At 46.7% G+C, this 10,335-nt stretch overlaps 1 protein-coding gene across 1 annotated transcript in view; it reads right to left on the bottom strand.

Annotated features, from left to right (window-relative positions):
* Positions 1–1,610, bottom strand: part of TMEM100 (transmembrane protein 100) — a 10,213-nt gene extending 8,603 nt beyond the window's left edge. The window contains exon 1 of the mRNA XM_019517213.1: positions 1,506–1,610. The gene's annotated coding sequence lies outside the window, so the exon portion shown is untranslated. The remainder of the gene's footprint in view (positions 1–1,505) is intronic.
* Positions 1,611–10,335: the final 8,725 nt, after the last annotated feature.

Raw genomic sequence — 10,335 nt, 5'->3', positions numbered from 1 at the left:
TCTTCAATCCCCTCTCCTTTTTTAGTTTTTTATTCAATATTGGGGGAAGACAATTAAGGGGGGGGGGGGTTTGCATAGAGGTCCCAGGCTTGAATCTCCGTTGTGCTGCACCTTGCATAGTCCTTTTGCATTCAAATTTCCCCAGTGCAAAATGCCCACAAATCATAACTGTTGCGTTTTACACTCGCTTTGCAAAAGAGCGCTACATAAAAAGCAAGGCAATGGAGAATTAGACACTGTGTCAGAATAATGCCAGAGCTCATCTGGGATTTAATGGGCGACCAGAAACCCTAATCCTGTAGCCTGCGGTCTCACTGAAACAGAGATGACTGCTCATGTCAGCAAGGCTGAACGATCTATCCTTGGCTAAGAGAGGTAGCAGAGGAGCGTGTTACACGCCTGCAGACTACGTGAGCATGTGCGCTTCAGTACACTTCTGCATGGAAGAATGGCAAAGCCGACATTCAAGGAAATCACACCTTTTCATTTTGCAGCTATAATCCGGATTGAGGGGGGAAAACAACTCAGTACAGTTTAGAAAACTCTTCAGGAGACCTTGCTTTCAAGTGGGCTTGCAAAACCCCACGCATGCCTACGGTACGATAACACAACGTTTGCCATGTCCATAATCAAATGTTAAATAATGGGGAAGAGCAGCCGAGACCAGGTTTACACTTGCCAGACCCTCCATGACTAGAGAAGACGGAGCAGACTCTCAAACTAACGGGGCTGTTCTCACCGGGAACTCGTACAATACATCAGAGCTCAAAATTAAGGAAAATATCGGAACGCACGTCCGCTTCCCCCTCATGGAAAGAGATTTATACCATTCATGACAGATTCTGCCTGGAGGTAGAAGTGTCCTTTAGGCATGGCACTAAAGGACTACAGGGCTCCAGTTTTACAATCTGGAGGCTTCTTACTTTGTTTCTTTGCTTCACCCAAATCTACAAAATCCTCTGCAAATTCCCTCTTGTACAAGGGGGTGAAACACTTAAAAAAAAACAACAAAAAAAACAAAAAAACACTTACCACAAAAGTTTAGCATTATTCAAGTCCATTGGGCTTCGCTACCAGGAATCCCTTAGAAACCCCTACTACTTTTAGGATAGTTTTGCCCAGGGAAGAGGGAAGGGAAGAGAAGAGAAAGGAGTCCTTGTACCTATGCGACTCAGAGCAGCCAACAGCTCTCCTTGAAAAGCAGCCTCCCCACACAGCCACTGAATTTGCTTCAGCAACAAAGAAAACGGCAGGAATCAAATCCCTCCAGCCCTCCCTGCAGCAAAGGGCTGCTCTCATTCATCTCACAGCACATGGTTGGCAGAGCAAGCGCCTCTGAAAACTTTTCTGCCGCTGCAAAAGAGACAAAATAAAATAAAATAAAATAAAATAAAAACACAAAGCTCTGCTCCACGCCCGAGACTTTCTCTGCGTGACTTTCCGCAGCCAGGCTCGTGCAAGACCTGCCCCCCGGCAGCGCTTCCCGGGGAGCGGCGCAGACCTACCTCGTCCTCGGCCGGCGGGGAACTGAGCAGACACTTGCCCGGCGCACACATAAGAGGGGGATGCGCTCGTGTGCAAGGGACTGTGCACAAAGTACTCGGGGAGCTTCACAGCCAATTAAGGGACCGGGGAAAATTCAGCTCGAGCAATCTCTGCTCTTCCTGCCCCGGCTCGCTGATTGTGGCCAGACAGGAGCATGTATATGCTTACAAGAAAAGAACCGTCTTGATTTTATTTTTTTGGTTTGCATTGCTGTTTTAGATTCCTTCGTGATTTTTGGTCTGTGGTTTGGTTTGTTGCTTTGCGTTTCTACTTTTGATTTAAAGCGCTCCTTTCATTCATTTGCATGATTCCTGCCCCCAGCCCACATAGGGTTGTCAACCCTCCAGGATTGCCCTGGAGCCTTGGGGAGCTAGACATAGGTCTCCAGGAGACTTCTGAGATCGATGACCAGGCATTCATTAAAATACATATTAAATGTTGAATCCGATTTATACAGGAGTCCAGTGGGTTTCAATAGCCATGTGCATTTGCCTTCCCCATGTAAAGTCTATGCACCAGAATCAATTATGTGATGAAACCTCCCGGAATAGATTCAAACAGAGTTGGCAACCCTAAGTCCACGGTGCTGGGTGCTGGACATTAATTATACAGCTTCACAGATTCCAGATTACTGTCATCCATCCTCTCTGAAGCACTAAGCACCCTGCTGATGTCTCGTGCACTCCCATCGGGGGTGTGGGGTCCACGCTCACCGCCGGGCACCATCCACAGGCGGCCCACAGAGACTGGCGGTCCACGCCACATGACTATGAGGGCATCAAATACTCCCATGTCAGGGAAGCAATCAGATACCATGGTGATGGGCACCATTTGCAAAGGCAGATAGAAAAATGGGTGCCTTTTACAGCAGGTCCAGAAAGTCACCACATCTGGGCCCCAGCACAGGCAAGACGCTTGCCTTCTCCTTGCACCCATCCTCCTACAAAGTTTAAGTGAGGTGCGGTGACAGGTACTTGCAGTGTGCCCTCTGTGCCCAGCTGAGCCCCACTCACTTGAGGGGGTTTCAGCGGGTCTGCTAAAATTGAAACCATTGCAGGATGGTGCCTAAGTCTGATTTTAAACATAGCAGTGCCTAAGGGTCTGGCCAGAGCACAATACTCCTTGAAATCCAAAGGGGCTTCTGACAAGAAGGAATGTAACTTGCACACAATTTAGAAACACATTACTAGAGCAACAAAGTTCAAGTGCATTTATCATTGCCAATTAAAAAAACATGTTAAAAGCATTTCTGTACTTTAATCTATTAATTAGATGTAATGCCAAGTCTTTAGAGGGGTTTTTGTTTTGTTTTTTTATATAGTGGCTTCCTTTGTTTACCTCGGATGAAAACAGAAAGGTTTGCCTTGAAAGGCTGGGGAGGGAAATGTTTTGATTTTTGTGGTTAAGTTTACCCACAGCTTATATTTAAAAGGCACTGTTTTATCAATGACTGATAGATGAGCAAGGCAGCAGCTGTATTTAATCAGCTACCCTATGTCTTTGAAGATGTACGTATCCTTTTGACTCCTCTTTCGGAGTATGAGATCTGGGCCCCAGTGAAGTTAATGGAAGCTTTGCTGCAAATTTCAGTGGGGCCAGGATTTCTCCCCTTGCCCAGTGCTAACTTTTTCCTGGTAGAGGAGACCCCTGAGTTATCCTGTCATGGGCTCTGCCTCATCCAGAGTCAGTCAGAGGGGCTCTGGCAGACTGCCACCGCTTTGTACAAGAAGGTTCGATTTTCAGTCTTCCTCTCCCACTCCCTCCTGTGTCCATGTTCCCAAATCCTTTCATCCAGCCCACAACAGGCTTAGCACATAGACTGGAAGGGCATCCTGAGTCATTGAGTCCAGGCCCCAGCTACCACAGGCAATCCTGTTATATGATCCCCTTCATAAATTGACCGAGCTTGATCTTAAAAGCTGTTAGGACTCTTCATTTCCATCAGATGGCCCTTGGAGAACCTCACTCCTTGGATGGTTCGACACCTTCTGATTTCCTGCATGGGCAGTTTACACCAATCTGTTCTTGTGCCAATACTGACCCACAGCTTAAATAGCTCTGCTCCCTCTCTGGTGTTACTCTTGTGACATATTTATGGAGAGCAAACACATCCCATCTCAGCTTTTGTTCTGCTAAATTAAACAAGCAAAGCTCTTTTAACTCTCACTCGCAAACAGACTCTCCATTCCCCTGTCATCCTAACTGCCCTATTCTGAACCCGTTCCGATCTGAATTCCTCTTTCTTGGTCACGGACAACAAGAACTGGGGACGTGTTCCAGGTGACACTTGGTATAATGACGGTAATAACTACCTCTACGGGAAATTCCTCTCCTGGTGGCAAGTGTATCTTGTTTGTGCTAGGGCCCAGATTCCGTAACTTTCCAGACCTGCTGTAAAATGCATCCGTTTGCCTATCTAATCTGTCTGCTTTGCAAACGGTGCCCATCACTATGGTATCTGACTGCTTCTCTGGGATGGGAGCGCACAAGACATCAGCAGGGTGCTTAGTGCTTTAGAGAGGATGGATGAGAGTATGAGAATAAACCAGAATCTGTGAAGTCGTATAAACATTTCATTTCCTTTTTTTATGGGCACCTCCTAGCACTCCATTTTCCTTTCTTATGGGCACATCAAATTGTAGGCTGATAGCCATCCTATGATCCATCCTGTTAGGAACAAGAAAGATTTTCTCTGTAACTTCTCCTTCCACTCTACTGGAGCAATAAATAAAGGCTGCTTCCCCCCTTTGTCTCCTTCTCCCAGACTGTTAACTTACTCCCAGAATGCAGCACATTGGGTCATGCAGGGAGGAGAATAGGCAAGGCTCTAGTTCCCCCACATCATACCTCCTCCTGTCAAACCTGGGAGTGCCTTGTTAAGCCTGAGGTACTTTCCAGAAACAGAACTTTACAGAAGATTCAGCATCAAAACTGGAGGTACTGGAAATGTTAGGCACCTGCTAAGCAGGGGTTTCAGAATCCCAGTTGTTCGATCTGACTCGAAAGAGCTGTAAAATGAAAGACCCTTCCTTCCATCTGGCTTATCTGTTGCCTTATGCAGCAGCTCTGAGAAGGCATGACCCGTGATGGGGCTGGGGCAAAAGACAAGGAAATACCATGCTTGAATGTTCAGAGTCCCCCAGGAGAGTATCTTATGGGCTTTTGAGATAGCGCAGGGTGGCACCAGAAAACTGAGCAATATTTGTGCTTTATTTATTCAATCATATTTTCAATCCTTCATGGCCGCCTGTTAAGTGCATATTAACATCTCTCCCTGGCTTCATGGGACATTACACGATTCATCTGTCTAGTAAAGAACAACCCTTATTCCCTTCTCCTCACCCTCTACTGCTTTTTTCCTTTTATTTCATCCTTGTTAACCCTTCCCATCCCCAACACTCCCATGGAGTCCGCTCACTGGAACACGAGCAGTCTTCCAATAAGCTTAAATACATTTTAAATTGTACTTAGCATATTTTGCAAAACACTTGCTTGGGGGTGGAAAAGGAAGCTCGTTAATATAATGAGCCAAACCCTTGGCTCATCTGTATTACTGAAGCTCCACTGGAGTTAAAGCAGCTACATCTGTTTTGGCAGCTGAGAATCAGTTTATAGATATCTGGATGAGGTACTCACTCTGCAAATCATCACACTGATAATGAAACAGATGAGCTAATAATGATAAAATGATGTTCCTTGGCATGAGAGGTATAGGTAAAGAGGTTCTGTTCTTTGGAGCCTTAGATCCTGCACAGTGCTTTGAGTACATGAGAAAACCTATTGATCTGACCGTGTAAAAGAGTAGGGACTTTGTTTCTACCCTTTTTGATTCTCACTTGCTTCTCTGGATGACCTGGAGAGGACAGAGACCAGCTTCTGGAGCTTCAAATGATTATTCTGACATTCAGCTGCTTTTAAAATTTCATAATTGCCACCAAGCCCTCCAGTCTGATTCGATGTCTGTTCATAGCCAGAATCAATATGCACTTTATAGGCTAAATAAATATATAGAGAGAGCATAAGCTTTTGTGAACTGAAGCTAACTAAATCTAATGAATTTAGAGCCTACACAGAATTCTGTACTTGGCTGTTTTGCCGTGCAAAGAACATTACAAGTTCAACCAGCTTCCCCACTATTTTGATTGAATTACTTTGTTACAAATTAGACACTGTAGACTCCAGAGGCCTTGGTAAAATGGATGACAAGGAAATGTGTGTGTGTGTGTGTGTGTGTGTGCGCGCGCGCACACGCATGCATGTGTTTAGGGTGAAGGAGAAATGCCCACTGGAAACTTGCTATGTCATGCATGGCAAATTGTGAAGCACTGTGGCTCAAAGTGTATATATAAATCCTCAAAAGTGAAGTTAGCCAAATATGCAGTTGACAATACATGTAGCACAGCTGTCTGAGTTTCAGCACAGGTTCAGCTTCTGTTTACAATATCCAGAACAAGCTATGCTCCTGGGGTCCATTGCCCCCTTCATAAAGTTCATGTGAGATAATTTACACAAGTCCTACAGTTCATCTGTATGTTTCCCATCCCCTGGATGTCCCACAGAAATTATATAGGCCTCCTTCTGCTCAGGATGGAGAATAATCACAGAGGGAGTAAAACACAACTGCTTGGGAATTGAACACACATGATTTAGCCCTTCATTTTAAGTACTTTGAATACTGAAAGCAAAGGAATGGGAACCAACTCAGCAAAGTACTTAAACATGGGATTAAAGATAGGTATGTGTTTAAGTTGAATAGGAATGGATGTAAGCATAGGTCAAGACTGGCTCTCTTTCTAAACGAGATACTATAGCTCACACAGAAATGATGGGCTTGCTACAGAAAATACTGAGCAAAGTTCTTTTAGTCCAAGTTGTTCTGGAAGCCAGATTTGTTGATCTCCCAATGAATCTGAATGCTGGGGCTTATAGTTAAGCCTGTGCATAAGTACTTAGCAACATTGCAGAACTGGGGTTTTAATGATACGAAGAAATGAGGAATGGGATAACCTCTATGAATAAAATTACATATACGCAAGTGTCTGCAGGATTAGAGCCTTAGGTACAAATTCCCTAGGGAAGAACTAGGCTGTTTCATATGAGCATACAGAGTGTAACACAATGGCATCTTGATCCTGATTAGACCTCTCGACATAGATTCATAGATTCATAGAAGTTGGGTCAGAAGGGACCTTGTAGATCATCAGGTCCGACCCCCTGCCCTGGGCAGGAGAGAAAACCAGGCTCAAATGACCCCAGCCAGGTAGATATCAAGCCTCCTCTTAAAGATCCCCAGGGTAGGAGTCATCACCACTTCCCTTGGAAGTTGGTTCCAGATCCTAGCCGTCCTGACTGTGAAGTAGTGCCTTTGGATGTCTAGTCTAAACCTACTCTCTAACAACTTGTGGCCATTATTCCTTGTTATCCCGGGGGGCGCTAGGGGGAACAAAGTCTCTCCCAAGCCCTGCTTGTCCCCCCTAGTGAGTTTATAGATGGCCACCAGGTCCCCCCTCAGCCTTCTCTTGCGAAGGCTGAACAGGTTGAGGTCCTGTAGTCTCTCTTCATAGGGTCTGCTCTGCTGTCCCTGGGTCATGCAGGTGGCCCTCCTCTGGACCCTCTCAATGCTGTCCACATCCCTCTTGAAGTGCGGAGCTTACACTAGAATAAGACTGTTGTTAGGCTCACTTTGAGAAAAATGTCTATAGATGTATGTACTCCTACTCCAATCATTAATCACTTGCAGTTAGAAAGAAATGTTGAACGTGGATGTGATATTACAGAACTGCCCACAGTAGAGGTGTCTTCTGCAACATCTGGCCAGTGTCAGAGACTAAACAAGTTAATTCAGGCTGTTTCTGTGTTCTGAAGGGCAGTCAAGGGCTTTGTTGCATTGTTCTGATGGTGAATTTGAGCCGCAACAAGAGCTTTTGATAGTTTGATACCTAGATTAACAGAGTTTAAGGCCAAAAGTGAACTCAAGATCTTGCAGTTTGATCAGTATAACAGTGGCCATAGAATTGTATGCAGTGGCTCTAATAAACGTCTGTCTCCTCTTGATGTGAGTGCTTCAAGATATGGACTAACAGCCTATCACTTCTCACATTATTTCCTTTCAGCAGTCAGTCACCCTCACTATTTAAAAAGTATGCTGTACTTCTAACTAGAAGGTTGGCTCATTTTGACTTCTTCCCCTTTATTTCTTCCATGCTTTCCTTGGCTAGCCATGCTGATGTGTACACTCCCATGCAAACTCTACGTAAGAACATGCACAGGCACTCTGTATAGTTCAAAAGGAGGATTTTTCTGTACTTGTTTTATGTTTACTGTACATACCTTGAGCAAGTCAACATTCAGCCCAAAGGAAAGCTCTTCAGAGCAGAAAGAATCATTTCAGATTCATAGATTGTAAGGGGCTGGAAGGGACCTTGCAAGATCATCGAGTCCAGCCCCAAGCAGAAAGGGCAAATCTGTGCCATTCCAAGAGAGTGCAGGGCTTCATGTGTGTACTGTCAAAATTGTATCACGTGTGAAAGGAAACATTTATAAATATTTCTCCATCCATTTCACAGTGGTTATAACATATGGAGTGGGAAAAGGCCAGCATGTGCCAAACCAAATGAACAACTAAACAAACTCATTTATCTTTTGGATAATAGAATCATAAAAAATAGGGTTGGAAGGGACCTCAGGAGATCGTCTAGTCCAGTGCTTCTCAACCCGTGGGTCACGACTTAAAAGTGTGTAGCAAGCATATATGAAAGGGTCACAAACAAAATTAAAAATGGATTCTCCTTTAAAGGAGAAAAACATGGGAAACGGTGGGTATCCCCCTGCAAGCTGGTAGAGTCCCAGCCTGCAAGGGGCTGCTTGGGGTTGTGGGGAGCAAGAGGAGTGGGGCAGGGGGAGGAGGGGGCATAGACAATGCATTGGAGGGAGCAGGGGGTCTGTGGGGGGGCACATGTGCTGATTTGTGCGCTTACAACAGGCATGAGGCTGAAGCCTGGCCAGACTGGCATGTTCAGGAGCTGCCTCCATGTCCCAGTGGCATTTCCTAGCATGGGAGGGTGAAGTGGGGGGGGCAAGACTCATTGCTGCCACTGCCACCACTAAGACCCTCACACCAGCCACACTGCCAGTAGCATGAGGAGTAACAGATGGTGGGAAGCTGTGCTGCCTTTACCTCCTCCCACCGCCAGCTGCTCTTGTGTTGGGCTGCATCCCCATGCCCGCTGTGGACACACAAATCTGTGGGGGCATGTGCTCCCCATTTCTCCCAATGCATCGCCTGTGCCCCCCTGACCCCTCTGATGCATCATCTATGCTCCCCACCTCCATCCCTTGTGCTGCTGGTGGCATGGCTGGCACAGGGGTCCTGGCGCCAGTGGCAGCAGCAACGAGTCTCACCACTCCACTCTCCTGTGCTGGGTCCCACCTGCTGGGCTGCAGAGGTGGCTCTTGCCCATGTTAGTCCAGTCAGGCTGCAGCCCCGTGCCTGCTGTGGGCACAAAAATCTGGGAGGGTATGTGCCCCCACACACCCACCTCCTGCCCCACACACTGGGAGCTGTGTCCTGGGGGTGTGGGACAGTGGGTCGGGAATGAGAAGAACCAGCAGGGCTGAGTGGGTGGGGATCTGTGGGTTGGGACTGGCCATCAATGTTTACAAATGGGTCCCAGTACAAAAAAGGTTGAGAAACACTGATCTAGTCCAACCCCCTGCTCCAAGCAGGACTGTCCCTGACTAGATCATTCCAGCCAAGGGCTTTAAAAATCTCCAAGGATGGAGAGTCCACCATCTCTCTAGGTGATTTGTTCCAGTGCTTCACCACCCTCCAAGTGAGGAAGTTTTTCCTAATATCCAACCCAAACCTCCCTTACTGTGACTTAAGACCACTGCTCCTTGTCCTGTCATCTGCCACCACTGAGAATAGTACACCTCCATCCTTTTTGGAACCACACTTCAAGGAGTTGAAGGCTGCTACCAAGTCCCCCTCAGTCTTCTCTTCTGCAGACTAAATAAGCCCAGTGCCCTCAGCCCCTCCTCAGAAGTCATGTGTCCCAGCCCCCTCACCATTTCCATTGCCCTCTGCTAGACTCTTTCCAACTTGGTCACAACCTTTCTTGGGGGAGGGCAAAAACTGGACACAGATATGTCCTCACCAGTGCAGAATCAAGGGGAATAATTAATTCCTTTCATCTGCTGGGAACACTGCTACCAATGCAGCCGAGGATGCCATGTAGCCTTCTTGGCAACAAGGGCACACTGCTGACTCATATGCAACTTACTGTCCACTGTAACCCCCAGGAAAACCACCCTCCTCAGGGGGGAACTCAAACCCACAACTGCTGGTTTGAAAGGCCAGTGCCTTATTTATTAGACCACCGGGGCCATGGGCCAGATTCAGCCTATAGGGCTGTCCTGCAGCCTGTTCATCCAGCCTGTGGATCAGTCCCAGGCCACTCATCTAGCACATGGGGCCAAGTGATTGTGGAACAATGGCCACAAGCTGAGGGAGGATAGGTTTAGGTTAGATATTAGGAAGAACTACTTCACTGTAAGGGTGGCCAGAGCCTGGAATAGGCTTCCTAGAGAGGTGGTGCTCTCACCTTCCCTGGAGATCTTCAAGAGGAGACTGGATAGGCACCTGGCTGGGGTCTTATGACCCCTGCCACCCCCAGTGCTCCTTCCTTTCCATGGCAGGGAGTCAGACTCGATGATCTGTCTAGGTCCCTTCTGACTCATTGATTCTGTGATTCTATGATTCTAAAAGACAATGAGAATTAGTACTAATTG

The sequence above is a fragment of the Gavialis gangeticus genome, unplaced genomic scaffold, assembly GCF_001723915.1.
Source record: "Gavialis gangeticus isolate Ggan-Ray unplaced genomic scaffold, GavGan_comp1, whole genome shotgun sequence".
Taxonomy (NCBI): domain Eukaryota; kingdom Metazoa; phylum Chordata; order Crocodylia; family Gavialidae; genus Gavialis; species Gavialis gangeticus.
Note: the sequence above shows the minus strand (reverse complement) of the source record. Positions and strands in the feature narration are given on the sequence as shown.